Raw genomic sequence first — 15,986 nt, forward strand, 5'->3', positions numbered from 1 at the left:
TTCAAATTCCTGACAATCACGTTTGGCGATAAAAAGTGACATGAGTGAAAGACTGAAATAATCCCCCCCTCCTGCCTGGGGTATAATACGTGTATCTCCCACTCATGTTGTTATCTGTGACATCATGATCACATCTTTACCTGACAGGGGCAAAAAACATCCCTCCAGGAGGAGGTGGGACAAACAAAATACTTGACTACAGATAGCGTACATTACAAGGACAGAGAGACGATGGGGCAAGCCAGAGATTCGGGAATAACTTTACTTTGTCATCCAGAGATGTAGAACTCTAAATAGGATCTTTCCATGAACATAACTACATGTTTTAAAAAATATCATTGGATGAACTTAATTTTATTTCAAGTTCAATATCAATCCATTAAAAAAAAATACTGCTTCCATTTTAATCCAATTTTTAAATGTTTTTGCTATCGGCCTACATACTCTTGTCTGTTATTACAAGACAAATGAACAAAGAAAATCCTAAATATTTTCATTTCGGAGACAATATGTTACTCTAACCTTTCTCATAATTAAGAAGTATGCAGACCTTTAATAGAAATAATAAAAGCAACAAAACCGTTTCCAAATTAATAAGAAATCTCTGCTAATTCTGACAAGTGAAGTGAGTGAGTGAATATGGTTTTACTCTGCTCTTAGAAATATTCCAGCAGGAGAAACCATAAAATTGCATCACACATTGTATCCATGTGGAGATCGAACCCAGGCCTTCAGCAAGACAAGCGAATGCTTTAACCACTAGGCCACCCTACCGCCCCTTTAATCAAAGATCTGGGTATGATAATGAACATAAAATGGTTGCTGTTTATATAGGATATAAAAATGAAAAAAACATTTGTATGAAAAATAATCAACTGATTCTCCTGAACACGCTCCCCCGGCCACACCCAAGCATCCACTCAATGATCAGTCTCCGTTATAGCAATCATCTGTCTTACGCCTACAATACAAAATGGATTCTAAACATGGCGAACATTATGCGACAAGTGTTTTCCTGCTTTGTGTCTGACACTGACAGATCACTATTGATTTCTGCATCAGTTTTACACAGGTGATCATTAACATTATTTATCTTAACGATTTTCTACTTTACACTTCCAGTCAATCTCTGCCCACGCTAAAGTGATACCAAGGATTCTGATGATTAACATTGTTCTTTGTCTTATACCGGTTTATTTAGTCTTAAAGATATAAAAACAAGCAGATGTATTCAATTGTAAAAACACAGTTGCACAACTTGATTACAAACAGCAAGAAGATTTTATAAAGCAAAAAACATGCATGGTGACAGCATTTGTTAAGGGGCCGTGGGGTAGGCCAGCGCTAAAAGCGTTCACTTGTCAGGCCAAAGGCCTGGGTTAGATTCACCACATTAGTCCAATGTGTGAAGCCCATATCAGGCATTCCATATTGCTAAAAGCAACATGGAAATACTTCTGAAATTAAGAAAAAAACCACAAGAAACAAAATCCCCATTTTAAACGAACTATTTGTCTGCAAAGGGCACCTACGTTGGAACTGTAGATAAATGGTTGTCAGGAAGGAACCTTACCATTGATGGTCATTGTTAAAATACATATTTCTATGTGTAGTCAATATAACCTTCAACCAATTATCAATTCAGGAAATCAAAAAACTGATCTGATACAAGAGACCAAGAGGTCAAGAAAAAAGATAGCTTCTTCAAGCTCCATTCCAAATCATACCATGACAAAATTATTCAAACACAACTCTTCAGAATAGAATAACAACCAATCCAGAAACAAGATAAAAATGATGCATCAAAACACAGCCATTTGAGTCCTCCTTATCAAACACATCTGACGATCAAGCCATGCCAGCAATCAGTTGACTCTTTACACATGTATGAAGTGGTATATTTATCTTTGAAGTCAACTCGTATGTCGAGATTAAAAAACTTCAAGAAGCACCAGCCTACAACAGTCGTCTCAATGTACTAGATATTGATATGTGACATGACAGCATAGATGAGATGCCACAGTGAAACACACCCTTGACAGACCACACTCAAAGAGGTTGTCAAGAGGACTGTGATTGTATACAGACATCACAGCCTATAATTACACCTGTCTCTACCATGGAACCATGCATTACTTTCAAAGGAACTAGTTTGGTCTTTTCTGTATTTGTAGACATAAGAATGTTGGGCCAATTAGAACACTGTCAAATATAAGTATTGATTTTTAGATATGCAAGTTAAAGGAAGCCAGCAAGCGCTAACCATAGACTGGAAGACCTAAAGTACCATGTGATCTAAATATGTCACAATGAAATCTGTGTTCTGACCACACTATTCAGATAAGTACCATTTTCTATTCATGGGTAAAATATGTTGTCAAATAATATTTAAATTAATGCATTGCACCGAATTTTGTAGCATCTTTAAGTTTGATTTGGATTAGTAGGTGATAAAAAAATAAAATTTTGGCCTGGTTTGTGTCCTCATATATATTTTAAATCTAAAATGTTACTTGTAATGACATTTTAATGTAATATAATGTAATGTTTGAAAAATATCTGTATTAGTCATAGAAAAATCCCTTGGATTATTTTTATTGTCTTTAGCAATCTCTTCTGTTGACAGTATTAAGAACCTTGTCATTCCGATTATATTTTTCCTGATTTATTTTAATTTTTAAAGTTTAAGGATCCATAAACCAAGCATAAAAATATGAAATATCATATGTAAGCCATGTTGTGGGGTTAGGCAGTGCTTGGAATGAACACTTGATGACTAACTTTTAAGAATTATACATATATATATATATAGGGCAGGCTGAGAATAAATGTGTGAGCGAGTGAGTGAGTGAATGTTGTTGTGTGCAACAGTAAGGAGTATTCTAATATTCTATTTTGTCAGCTTGGTAATAATCAAGTCTGGACCAGGCAAACCAGTGACTGAAAACATGAGCAACGATCCACGCACACAACCACACATCCAAGGGCACACAACCTGATCACTGGATCCAATTCCAGCTTCTTCCCGTAACAAATCAAACTAACACCCACAGTTTCCAACGTAATAAACACACAAAACTCTTAATCCTACACATTTTTGCACACTTTTTCACAAGTATTTTCTTTTTGTCATATTTTTTGTTTCAAAACCAGAAAATTTCGCATATCTATAACTGCATATGGAATATGCACTTAGAAATATATTCTGTTATATAACAAAATAATGCACTGTTCAATACATGACTGGCAAACGTATGAGTCATGCCTTTCCAAACATAGCACAGTCATAACTGCATATCAAATTTGACAACACTTAGAATTATATTTAGACTAACACATAGCTTTGTAAATCTTATATTACACTTTGAATTATATATTTTTAGGTTGCTGACTTCATAGAATTCACGTGAAATCAGGATTTGCCTATTTTTAGCATAAATACAGGTTTTATTAAACTACCGTACATGTAGATATTCCACACTCATGGTACAGGGCTAATACAAATGTATTAACATATTAATCTAAGGTTTGGTATACGACTTGTAAACCAATGATTCATACTTCTTTATTTCACAGAACTGCCTAACGAGGAAGGCATTTTTCCACATTTACATTGGGATTTTAGTAAATCTGAACCGATTCTCTTATCACCCTGGAGAGGGGTCGCCCTCCCATGTTGACACAGCCCCTGTCTCAGCCCGAGCCCAGGGCCAGTGTGAGTCACAGCCAGCCCTTGACCCCCCACATCTACCTGAGCAGGTGGTCACTCACCTGTAATCAGCATGGGCATCATTCAATGCTTTCTAAGTGGGGGTTACCTTGTTTCTTAGTGGGGGTAAGCTGTTACTCTTATAAATTCATTTATTTCATTTAACTGATTCTATAGAAAGGCAATTTAAGTAAATTATCATTCCAAAGATCTCCGTATTACAAAATGATTATGTTCCAGATTGTTAAGAAAAGCTGATATTTGGAGCCTATTTTTGTATCAAAAACTGCCTGATTTGCTAAACAATTGAACTTTTAAAAGTAAGAAAATGTATTAAAATACCACACTGTCCTCGTTTTATTTTCAGTCCTGTTACCTTATTCAGTGTGCAAATAGTCAATGCATGAGTCATGTCTTCAAAATAGCTTACAATATCAGCGATAATGTTTATTTTGAAGACATAACAAGTATATATGTTCCTACACTGAAACAAACATGTCACCATTCCCAGAACCTGTATTTGTAAAATGTCCGAAGAATTTATTCAAGAGACAATAATTCCTACGATGGAAGCTTGGACTGTTTGCAAGAGCTTGACCGAGTAAATCACAACAAGGTATGGCAGGTGAAGATCGATCAATTTATCTGCATTCCTGTTGAAGAAGGCTAAATAAGCCGGAGAGGGATAAAAAACAAATTCCAGGCAGGGTCATATATCAGGATTCAGTTAATAGGGTACATGAAGGCCAACTCTAAATCAACTCTCCCTACCCTTGTGTCAATAGGAACATGTCTTTTCTGCGATGAATCACTACAATGTGTTGAAAGGGTGTCATTTTGACCAGTTATATTTCTACATTTCTTTCTTTACTCAAGATCATCTGAATTCTTTGACATATGTTGGGCAAATATGATGTCGGCTTTGATATCTAAGTTCGGACCAAGAAGTGCAAGGCTTCGGCATACAGGTGGTCAGAGAAATGGAGCTATGTATTATGTACTATTTGTTTAATAACTATCTCCAACATGTTATAAAAGAAGGTGCTGTTACTTTCTCAGCTAGGTAAATAGTATCCCAGAATGTCCACAAAGGAGGCAAGGTCATCAAGTAAATCTGAAAATTTGAACCTAAATGGTTAAGAAAAGAGGCAATGAGATATATACCGGTTAAGTACGTTCCTTAATTATTGGGAATGAATTATAATGGTATATATCTGTAAAATTTATCAAATTATCACAGTGTGATTAAAGACTGTGTCATTGATACACTGTAAAGAATAACTTTTAATTCAATCTTAAGACGAGATTTAAAATATACCTCCATTTGAATATCAGAATAGCGTTGTAAATCTTATAAGATCTAGAAACCTTATCATTTTCAATTTCTTGATCAATTTATTATTTTGGTACCTGAGTTACCCATCCCAGCCCCAGTCACAGGTAGTTCAGTGGGTACCCGGTCCTACTCAGGGCCCACCCGAGTACCCGAGTTACCCGTCCCAGCCCCAGTCACAGGTAGTCCAGTGGGTACCCGGGTCCTACTCAGGACCCACCCGACCCGAGTACCTGAGTTACCCGTCCCAGCCGACCCGAGTACCTGAGTTACCCGTCCCAGCCCCAGTCACAGGTAGTTCAGTGGGTACCCGGGTCGTACTCAGGGCCCACCCGAGTACCCGAGTTACCCGTCCCAGCCCCAGTCACAGGTAGTCCAGTGGGTACCCGGGTCCTACTCAGGGCCCACCCGAGTACCTGAGTTACCCGTCCCAGCCCCAGTCACAGGTAGTCCAGTGGGTACCCGGGTCCTACTCAGGACCCACCCGACCCGAGTACCTGAGTTACCCGTCCCAGCCGACCCGAGTACCTGAGTTACCCGTCCCAGCCCCAGTCACAGGTAGTTCAGTGGGTACCCGGGTCCTACTCAGGGCCCACCCGAGTACCCGAGTTACCCGTCCCAGCCCCAGTCACAGGTAGTCCAGTGGGTACCCGGGTCCTATTCAGGACCCACCCGAGTACCCGAGTACCCGAGTTACACGTCCCAGCCCTAGGTACAAACAATATAAAGAACGTAAGTTTCATGGCTTAATAAAATGAGCACCTTCTCCTGCCCCCTGGGCAGGCTATGAACCTCAATATTAATAAACACTAAGACAGTTTCCTGACAAACACGTTTGATACTTCAATAACTGGAACATGTGGCTTATGGGAGGGTGGTTGATGAAACGTGACAAGGCTGAAGTTTGGCACATCGATGACAAAATAAATACAAATTAATAAACTGACAGAGTTCATGATTTTCTAAAAAGGCTTATCATTTGGGAATAAAGCCCTGAAAATGGAGGAATGTTTGTGAAAGCATGGAAAGAAACACCTGGGTGAGGTGGGCGGCTAACGAACTGAGTCTATGGCCAGGTGGACATATGGTCTTGTTAGGAATCAATATATCTAGGTAGGAGGGAGGCTATTTACTGTGGCCAGGTGTCGGAGGAGGCATGCTTCTCACAAAACACCTTCTTATAGATCTCTACTGCACATGTCAGAGTCAGAGTCACCGATGGCGGGTGGACAGTATGTCGTACACAGCAAACATGTTTATTAACAGGGAAACTAACGTCATTCCTCATGACGCTGTAATAACTAAGGTTTTACCTGAAGTTTCACAATCAAATTTCTGATATTTTTATTTTAAAAATCAAAACAAATGCTAAGATGTTTTTTCATTTCTATTTGGTTGCTGCAGAAATCAGCAGATCTAAAATTCCACAATGAGGAAAAAAATTGATCTTGAGAAGACTTTATTCTTTCTGCTAAATCCATTAACTAAATTTCAGAAATGACTTTTTAAAAGAATTTCATTACAGAAAGAGATATAAATCTTTGACTTGTCTTTCATTTTTCTCTTGATTTCACCAGGTTGACAGTAATTGAAATAAAAGCAAAAAAAACCCCGATCAGAATCACCAACGTTCAAGCAGAAATAAAACCCTGAACGTAAACTATCAATTCTGTTTGTCAGAATTGTAAACAGTCAAATGGATTGAATAATTGTGGTAGGCCAACTCCACTCTCAAAGTGCATAGCTTCTATGAGTCATCCAGGTGGGCCAGACTCTTCTTCAAAAAGCAATCGTAAGCGTTATCTTAACTTAACTACAAAACTCTATCGCAGACTTACTAGAGCTGTATCATTAACATTGCTGAATGGAACAAGCCTTAATGTTTTCATTAGTGACATACATTGTGTTTTCATCACATAATTTATTACCAATCAGCACTGAATGCATTTTCATACAAAATATTCCCATTTATCATCATTTACATCTTCCTGGACCTCACTGACAAAAATTAAATCTTAACATAAAAAGCAAATCCTGTAGTACTTAATATTAGGTCTTATTTTAAGGTATATACAAATATACAAATCAATAACAGAATATGATATCAAATTATCAAAGACGAACATCAACTATTTAATGATACAATATTAACTCCACCCCACTACAGCGCAAGTCAGATAAGTGTCTTTTCCTGCCTACACCACTCTCCAATACATTACTCAGATTGCAGGCGTGCTACCTGCCATTTCAAAAATCGTAGAAACCAGTCTTAACATAATCCAAAAATATTTCACACGAGCCCGATAATCTTAAAGATATTTTTATTTCCCGCACTTCAAATTGAACAAAGAGTACTTGAAAAGTAGGGATACTCAATTTCGAAGTCAAATATCTGCGTAGCTACAATATCTCGTCACAACGTACTCGGCCGTCTCCACCGCTAGGTAGGCAACCAGTGATGTAATGTGGACAGCAAGGTAACTTTGTTGTGAGTGTGTACAACTAGTTATGATAGCATGTTATGGCTACGTCCCCTTGTGTAGGCATCCTGACTCAGTTACATGTATGTGAAGTGGATCGCATTTATAGAGTTTGTAACGTGAGATCTGGTTTATGTCCGTGTTACTAGCTCTGTAAATACAGTTTGTTCCTCATTTCATGTCATCCCAATGTCATACCACTCAATGTGTGATAGGGATGATTATTTCATCAGAAACATGTTTAGGCCAGAAATTTCAGCCAGAATTTATAGATCATTGGTGTGGGGGAAAAAGATAATACACTGATGTATGAGGTCGGTGAATAAAATTATCAATTTAAAATAATAAAAATTCCTTGCAAATGTTGAGCACTATATCCAAATTAAAAATTAAAATATATATAGGAAATCTGCATTTTAATTTGTAAAACAGGACACTCATTATTCAATACCAGTACTACCCGGTACTTCACTTCAGACTTGTTTTCCTTTCCTTAAACCTCCATGTACATCGTGTATACATATTGTCAAAATTAAAACATATTTTGCTTGATAACATCTTTAATTGCCTTAACTATTATATAAGAAGGGGGCATGGGTGGCCCAATCGTCTAAAGCGCCGCCATTCGCTGTGCAGAGTTGCATCTCTTGGGCACGCCAGAAACCTATGATTGTGGGTTCGAATCCCGTATTGCCCCAATTATGTTTCTAGGTTTGTCAGCACCATACCCGTGCTCGTGGGTTTCACCGAAGTGGTAAACATCTGAGACCTGCATCACTTCGGGCTTTCCTCCCACATTAAGCTGACCCGTCACGATATAACTGGAATACTGTTAAAAGTGGCGTTAAACCCAACTCACTCACTCACTCACTATTATATAAGTATATCAACGATGAATGATATACTCCACACTAACCTTTAACCGACATATGTCTAAACACTTATATCTTATTTCTGTCTCAATATTTACAACACACCTTTCACTAAACCTAGATTGAAGGAGATATATATATAATCCAACAGGGCATGTCTTCTGTTGTTGGGATCAGCTGGTGTGTAATTGTCCCTGTGTACGTGCGGAAGTGCAGAGTTCTTGTGAGACTGGCCATGTTGCGAGATAGGAACAGGATTCTCTCTGTAGACTTTGCCATGACCTCACTCAAACCACATGGATCTTCGAGTACTTGCCTCAATCTCAAGCACATGGTATTAATGTCCACAAATAGCTTAAGTCATCACGCATCTCTCTCTAATCGTGTTTCTGTGTCAAAAAATATTTACAAGATGGTCCTGTCACCAACTCCTTGAAGGATTATTTTCGAAATCCTTCTCTTTGCAACAGATAACGCCTTTATCATTTATACATATACATAGATCTATTAATGGTTAAGAAAATCACAATATGCTACTTTTTAAAATACAAAACAACAATTCTGATATAATTGACAAAATTAAAAATGACTTTTTAATTTTTATGACTGAAATGTACAGCCTTTAATACACTTGTCAATGAAATTCTTACCAAAATAATTCTTATCACCAGGTACCATGATTCAATATGAAATCTATACAAGTTATGTTTAATGTCTTAAACAGCATTTCTGATTAACTGTCATAATAAAACATCACTTATGAATCATTCAGTTTGTTGTTTAACACAACACGCAGCAATATTACAGCTATATGATGGCAGTCCGTATTAATATAACCCAGTGATTGATTTTGTGAATGATCCGCGCCATTGGGGTACGATGACATACCATCAACCAACTCCCCAAGTCTGACCACCTGATCCATGTAGTCACCTCTTATGCTGGGGACCAATTCTAACCCAGAATCTAACCCCAGAGATTTTAATCAGTAACTTAAATGTATATCCATTAAAATATTTTTAAATGAAATGTTTAACCAAAGCACTTCCTTAAAAAATGGAAACAGAGTTTTCACAATATGACCAGATAGCACAATTAAACAGCACCAACACTAGTATTTTATACCAGTTCAAATAGTCAGACCCATTCCTCAGTCAGACATTCAGAAAGGGACCTTAGACTAATGCATAGTCTCTGAAAAGATATATTTTGGATAGAAACAAGCAACTTCATGTAAATTTAACAAATGTTATATTTCGGATAACACTTTCTTAGTAAAGTACAGATTCTCGTACTTTTGGGGGTTGAGTCCCATCTGGGATTCGAACCCACACTTGCCAGAGTGAGGCACCTAATCATGTTAATTGAGAGATTGAGTGAGATTGGAGATTCAGAGCCTGTGTATGTGGAAGATGTAGACTTGCTTCATTTAGAGTTATAGCATTATAGTAAGGGCTGGTGGAAGGGGAAATAGTGTGGTTCGGGGACTGTGAGACCGACTACATGGGACCAACACACATATTTTAATTTATTAAGTCAAATTAAGACAGGACTTAAATAGCAGAGGTTTTATAGATGGGAATGACCCACACCAGCAGTCAGGCTTCCTCCTGCAGTTTAAGAGTACTATAACATTTAATATACTCAGCCAAGGTACATAAACCCAGTAGAAGGGCGGAAACCGTTTCTCATATTCAAAGTGTCACTCACCAGCTTCAGCAATGACACGTATGTCCAACAGAACAGAATTTATTACAGAACTTGTACCAGAACCTGCCCTGAGTTATGTAAATATCCAGCTTTTAACAGCCATGTAATGGACTATTTGCACTGGGGGATAATTAAATGTGTCTAAAAGTGTGTCACTTCAATAAATCAACACACTTAAGTCTCAATTTAGAATTTATTCATCTTAAATTTGCTGGTGTTACACAATAAAGGTTTATTTTATACAATCCTCTAGAATGGGAGGCTGGGTCTAAAGGAGAAACCATTTGATTCTCAGGGGGGATTTTGGTTTGAGATCATCAGTTTTTTTAAGGATAAGGAGCTCAATTAATTTGTTCAACATGAACAAGTGCTCAATTATTCATTTCTTAAATAAATAACAATAACTAATGTATTCATTGGACTCTTATAAAATCTTCTGCACAGGATGGTCAGGTCACAGGTCAGCAAATCTCAGAAGCTAGGAGGGGGTTGCGTCCCTCGGGCACGCCACAAACCTATGATTGTGGGTTTGCCCTGATTATGTTTCTAGGTTTGTCAGCACCATACCCGTGCTCGTGGGTTTCACCGAAGTGGTAAACGTCTGAGACCTGCATCACTTCGGGCTTTCCTCCAACATTCAGCTGACACGCCGTGATATAACTGGAATACTGTTAAAAGCGGCGTTAAACCCAACTCACTCACTTACTCACTCACTCACTCACTCACTCAGAAGTTAAGACACATACCCACATTATTTTTGTTCCTACAATGCATGTTATATGTAATTTGTCTTTACTACAACAGGGGCTTGATCTCCTCCCCCAACCCCCCAAATAATAATCAACTGGTTGCTCTCTAACATTACAGGAAGGTCATACTTGTGTGATGGCTTGGACCACGTAGTGTAACACATGACACAGCATGTTCTTCAACTTTTAGAGCCTTAGTTAAATTTATGATGCCGATCACAGCGTCCCATGTCATATATCAGTTTCACACCCTATGACTGAGGCATATTTTTTCCTTCTTGGCAGATCAATCTATCATATTGGAAGTATAAGAAGGGAGAGACACACCAGAACTGTGCTTCAAAAATTATCCCATGTGGGAATCAAACCCAGGTCTTCGGCATGACATAAGAACGCTTTAACCACGAGGCTACCCCACCGCTCCTTATCTAAATAAAGCAAGATCCATCTTTATAATTGAAACTGGAATGAGCAAAGTGGCATATAAAATACATTATTAAGCACAACCTGACCAAACCTCACAAACAATGTACCTGTTTAACAATTTTAGCGTTTTTCAATTGGCTTAGAGAAGTTGTACGTGTTCAATTTAAGAATATTTGCATGACATTTTAATTGTTAACTGAATGCGTTTTAGTTTGGAGTACATGATTAATTTTTGTCTTTGAATCGGTGTACATGTAAACCCGGGTATAACACACAGATGAGGATATCCGGATCTCTTCATGAACATGATGGGGACACTGTAGACTGACAAACACCTGACAGATGGGGAACATGACAACAGTGGATTGGACAGGATCGGGTGTTTTGTATGCTGACCACCAGTGCAGTGTATCATTATCGTGAACTGTCATGACACTGGCCAACTTGTGGAGCCAGGCGAGGCAAGGCAACTGAACACGTGCACAAACACTGCCTCTTTCTCAAACCTGCTGATACAGCATGTTCTTGGATAATTGGGAGACAGTTACCATGGAGATAGTTTCAGATTTTCATTAAAAAAATCGTCTCAAATAACAGACAAGTGCTGGTGTGACAAATTCCAAGCAGGCCAAACATGTAGACATGTTGATCCTCAGTGAGTTCACAAAGCAGTAACACCACACCAGAAAAATATAAAGATGTGGCCTTGGTTTCTAGTTAACATTCATGTTGATGAACGTGATACAGAGTGAGTGAGTGAGTGAGTGAGTGAGTGAGTGAGTGAGTGAGTGAGTGAGTGAGTGAGTGAGTGAGTGTTCACAACCAATTACTGAATCAATCACACTTTAAATCTTGAAATGAAATCTTTAAAATGAAGCTGCGCTCTTATTCTCTCATTGCTTTGAATACCATTCATCATTCATCCAGACACTAGATTTATCAGACTGTCAAAATGATAACAAAATTGTCACAATTCTCTTAAATCCTTGCTCAGAATAAGCAAAATATGTTACAAAAATTCTCTTGGACACGTTTATAAAAATACCCCATCTTTTAGACAATGTTAGATCGTATATATATTTTGTATAATAATATTTAATATCTTTATGCATAATGTACATTATATGTATATTTACCTTTCATGATTGCAATTATATTTTTACTTCCAAATGTAGCCGGGTTGTACTCTGCCCTTGGTGTGTTGTACAATACATTTCTTGATTCTCACTTGATTCTTGAACACACATGAAACCCATGCAAAACAGTGAGTGAGTGAGTTGGGTTTAATGCTGTTTTAGCAGTATCCCAGTTTAGCACAGAGTGTCAGCTTAATGTGGGGGGAAAGGCCATCAATAATGCCTGTCTCAGACGTTTACCATGTTGGTTACACCAACTGGTTACACCAACAGCACAAGTTCTGTGCTGACAAACCAAGAGACATAATCAGGGCAAACCGGGATTCAAACTTCACGATCACAGGATACAGACACACCTATAGGTGCACTCTACACAGTGAATTAATGCCTTTAGCAAGCCTTTAGTTTAGACAACTGGAAGACCCATGTTCCGAACATGCAAAAAACTTGACCTCTAGAGGTCATCACATTACCCCTGCTAGAGCAATAGTTGTTAATCTGGTCAGCTACTCAGACACATTCTATAAACTTACAAAACTATTGTCGTAGACCATAAAATGAAACAGTGTCCCCACTTGAATACCTCAACCCATAGACTGAGACACATCAGAGTACTACCCCCAGGGGACATGGTATCCCCTGCAAGGTGGAGAGTTTCGTTATCATGTCATGCTTCAGAACAAAGATGCAGAACAAACCCCTGCCCTCCTCAATAGCTGTGGGAGGGAGGACAATAGCCAGGTACTCCTGTCAACACTCTCTATCTCTCTCCCAATCCCCTAATCCCTAACCTTGGACCCCAGGTCTCGGATCCCCTGTTGAATTCTCCTGTAAGAAGTCTGGCCTGAACACACGATACCCCTGTCTCGGCATGGATATGTTCCGTTAGTTCGATAACTTTTAAATTACTTTTGTCCTTTGATGTTTCATACTTCATATAATTAGAAGAAAATTGAGTTTGTCTACAAGATTGAAGTTCATAAATGATTCCACTCGATATGAAACCTTAATGTCCTTCTAATATATTTTTTTATCCTTACTAAAATAAATACTTTTTGTATATTCTGTCATGTAAAACCATAGTCATCAATGAATAGTAATATGTTAGTTAACATTACTTCTGTACATGGTTATATCTACCTAATGCCTACATGGTCTTAATTATTTGCATGCATGATATATTTTACTTTAAAAAAAAAAGGTCAAATGCAAGATTATATACAACTCAAAAGAAGTTAAAAAACAGCCAATCTGTTCATATGACTACAGGTAATCAGTCACAGCCTTAACCATTAGTTGTAGTCATATGAAACCATCGGGTGTTCTTCAACTTCTTTTGAGTAGTATATTTACTTCACGGTGATCTTAACATTAAAATATTGTATAAAAGAGTTTCTGAAAATGATATGTTGTGCCTTAATCTTCCTTGATGACGAGCAGCAGGGCCAGGAAGGTTACCCATGGGGTTTCCTACCTTCTGCCTATCAAACCTACGAGGCTGTGAAAGACTTTAATACTCAATACAAGTCTAAATCAAATATATTTCCTCAAAAGACATAAATGAGACATTTGGAGTTAATCAACTTTGAAGGATAAACCCAGGATTCAACTCCATTCTGGACATGCCAGGACAGTCAATATTTGTGACTGTGCTACTCCATAAAAGATTAAGACTTGAATCTCACCAAGGGAGCCACAAATCCACATTAAATCAGTGGTCAATGAAGTTGGTCAAGAGACAAACAACAGTTGCAGGGATTAGGATGAGACGATGATGAACCTCAGCCCTACTGGAGGACAAAAGAGATCATGACACCAGCCTGTGTCCAGTTGAACAATCACAATGACTCCATCAAAAGACTGGGGTCGTGATGAGCTACCTTCCAAGTCTCCTGAACATACTTGGACGAGGACAATAGGACGGGCCAGGAAGTGCCCCTGGACACACCTCGTTGTGGACTGAGGACGAGGTGGTGGGTGGACAATGTCCACTCTGTGTTCCTCAGCGTAATCATGGGTTATTATGGCCAAGTGTTCTGGAGGTGCTGCCTCTAGGTATAACTGATCTATTACTGACAATCTTGAGACGAACAAATTGCTTGGGAGGTGCTCGAGGGGGCCTTGTTACACCTACTACACCCAATTCAAGAATGAGCGAGTGGAAGTTGTTTAATTCCACAGTCTGGGATATTCCAGACATGTCATGACAGCTTGTAAATAATCGAGCACCTTACACAAAGTTACTTTTGACCTAAGAAGATCTTATTCCAATAGTTTAACATTGACTTACAACAGTCATAGCGCTAAAACAATCTTCTTAACTCCAATCGTCACGTCTTTCCAGTCACTACGCCCATGTGGGCATAAGTTTCTACAAAAATGACTACAAAGATAGGTACTACATCTGCCGCCAAAATCCAAAAACTAACCGCTATATTTCTAAATATTTTCTTAACCCAACAAAATCTTGAGCCGACAACAACTGTAACACTGACTGTCACAGTGCAAAGATAACTCTGTGAAAGGGGTCCCTGCTTCAGGCCTACCAGAGGCTGAGAGCATGGGATACTGAGGAGGTGCAGAAGTTCCTGTATGGTTCACACACCATCAGGCATTCAGAAAGACTACAATATTAATCTTGTCATTTAATAATCTGAATGAATATTGTGATAAGGTCAGGAACATGTTTTCTACAACTGACCGATATTATCCTGATTAAACAACCGTTTCAGACAACATCGGTTATCAATCAAATAATCAAATCAACCAATAATTATATTCAAAGCTAGAAACGGCTTTTTGTCATAATTAACAACCTATATAAATTGAAACCCTCTGAGAAGGTATTTTACCAAACCTATTCAAAACATATACATTTTCATTATTGATGAATTTTAGACTGTGTTAAAGTATATCATCTGGTACATATAACATAAGCTCTTACTCTGAAACATTTTAAACTAACACATTAGGCCATCAATCATTAACATTTCAAACTTTCAGCATAGATTAATCCTACATCAATAACTACCAGACACAATACTATCTGCAACAACCAATGCTATTCCACCTCAACATTGTCCTTTGAACTTGCTAGTAAATTGTTACCGCCGGGCTGTATGGTTCATATCACCCACCAAGCTGTGTGTGTATTTATTACAGACAACCGACACCCGATGCCAATAAGAAACAATGTTACAAATCCAAATCTTTTCAACTATTTACATCAAAGAAGCGAGAAGTTCGATAAACGGTCATCACTGACTCTATTTTTCTTTAATTTGTGCCAAAGAGTTTTCGCTAAATTCCATCAAAGGCGAGGGTAATCCCAAGACAATACGACACAAAACGTCACAGCTCACCTGAGCGCTGGTGTCCCCAAGAATGACATCTCAACAAGCACATCCCTGATGAATGTCTCACTCGTGGGGGAAGAGGCAACCACACATTAAATCAACCCTGGGATCAATGCGAGACAATTTTCTACTGCAGCCTTAAAACACTGCTTCAAGCCAGACACCTGATACTCTGTTCCTGGAGAGTGAAATTGATGACAAAATCGCCCTTCGAA

The 15,986-nt window shown here is 38.3% G+C and overlaps 1 protein-coding gene across 8 annotated transcripts in view; it reads right to left on the reverse strand.

The window, feature by feature from the left end:
* LOC124146016 (rho GTPase-activating protein 7-like) overlaps positions 1–15,986 on the reverse strand; it is a 242,761-nt gene that overhangs the window by 98,132 nt on the left and 128,643 nt on the right. The window contains exon 1 of one of the 8 annotated variants that reach the window (XM_046516043.2): positions 15,778–15,802. The exons of the other annotated variants lie outside the window; for them this stretch is intronic. The gene's annotated coding sequence lies outside the window, so the exon portion shown is untranslated. Of the gene's footprint in view, positions 1–15,777; positions 15,803–15,986 lie in introns of those variants that run through there. 8 annotated transcript variants of the gene reach the window in all.

Source organism: Haliotis rufescens, unplaced genomic scaffold, assembly GCF_023055435.1.
Source record: "Haliotis rufescens isolate VD_foot unplaced genomic scaffold, xgHalRufe1.0.p SCAF_7, whole genome shotgun sequence".
NCBI lineage: Eukaryota > Metazoa > Mollusca > Gastropoda > Lepetellida > Haliotidae > Haliotis > Haliotis rufescens.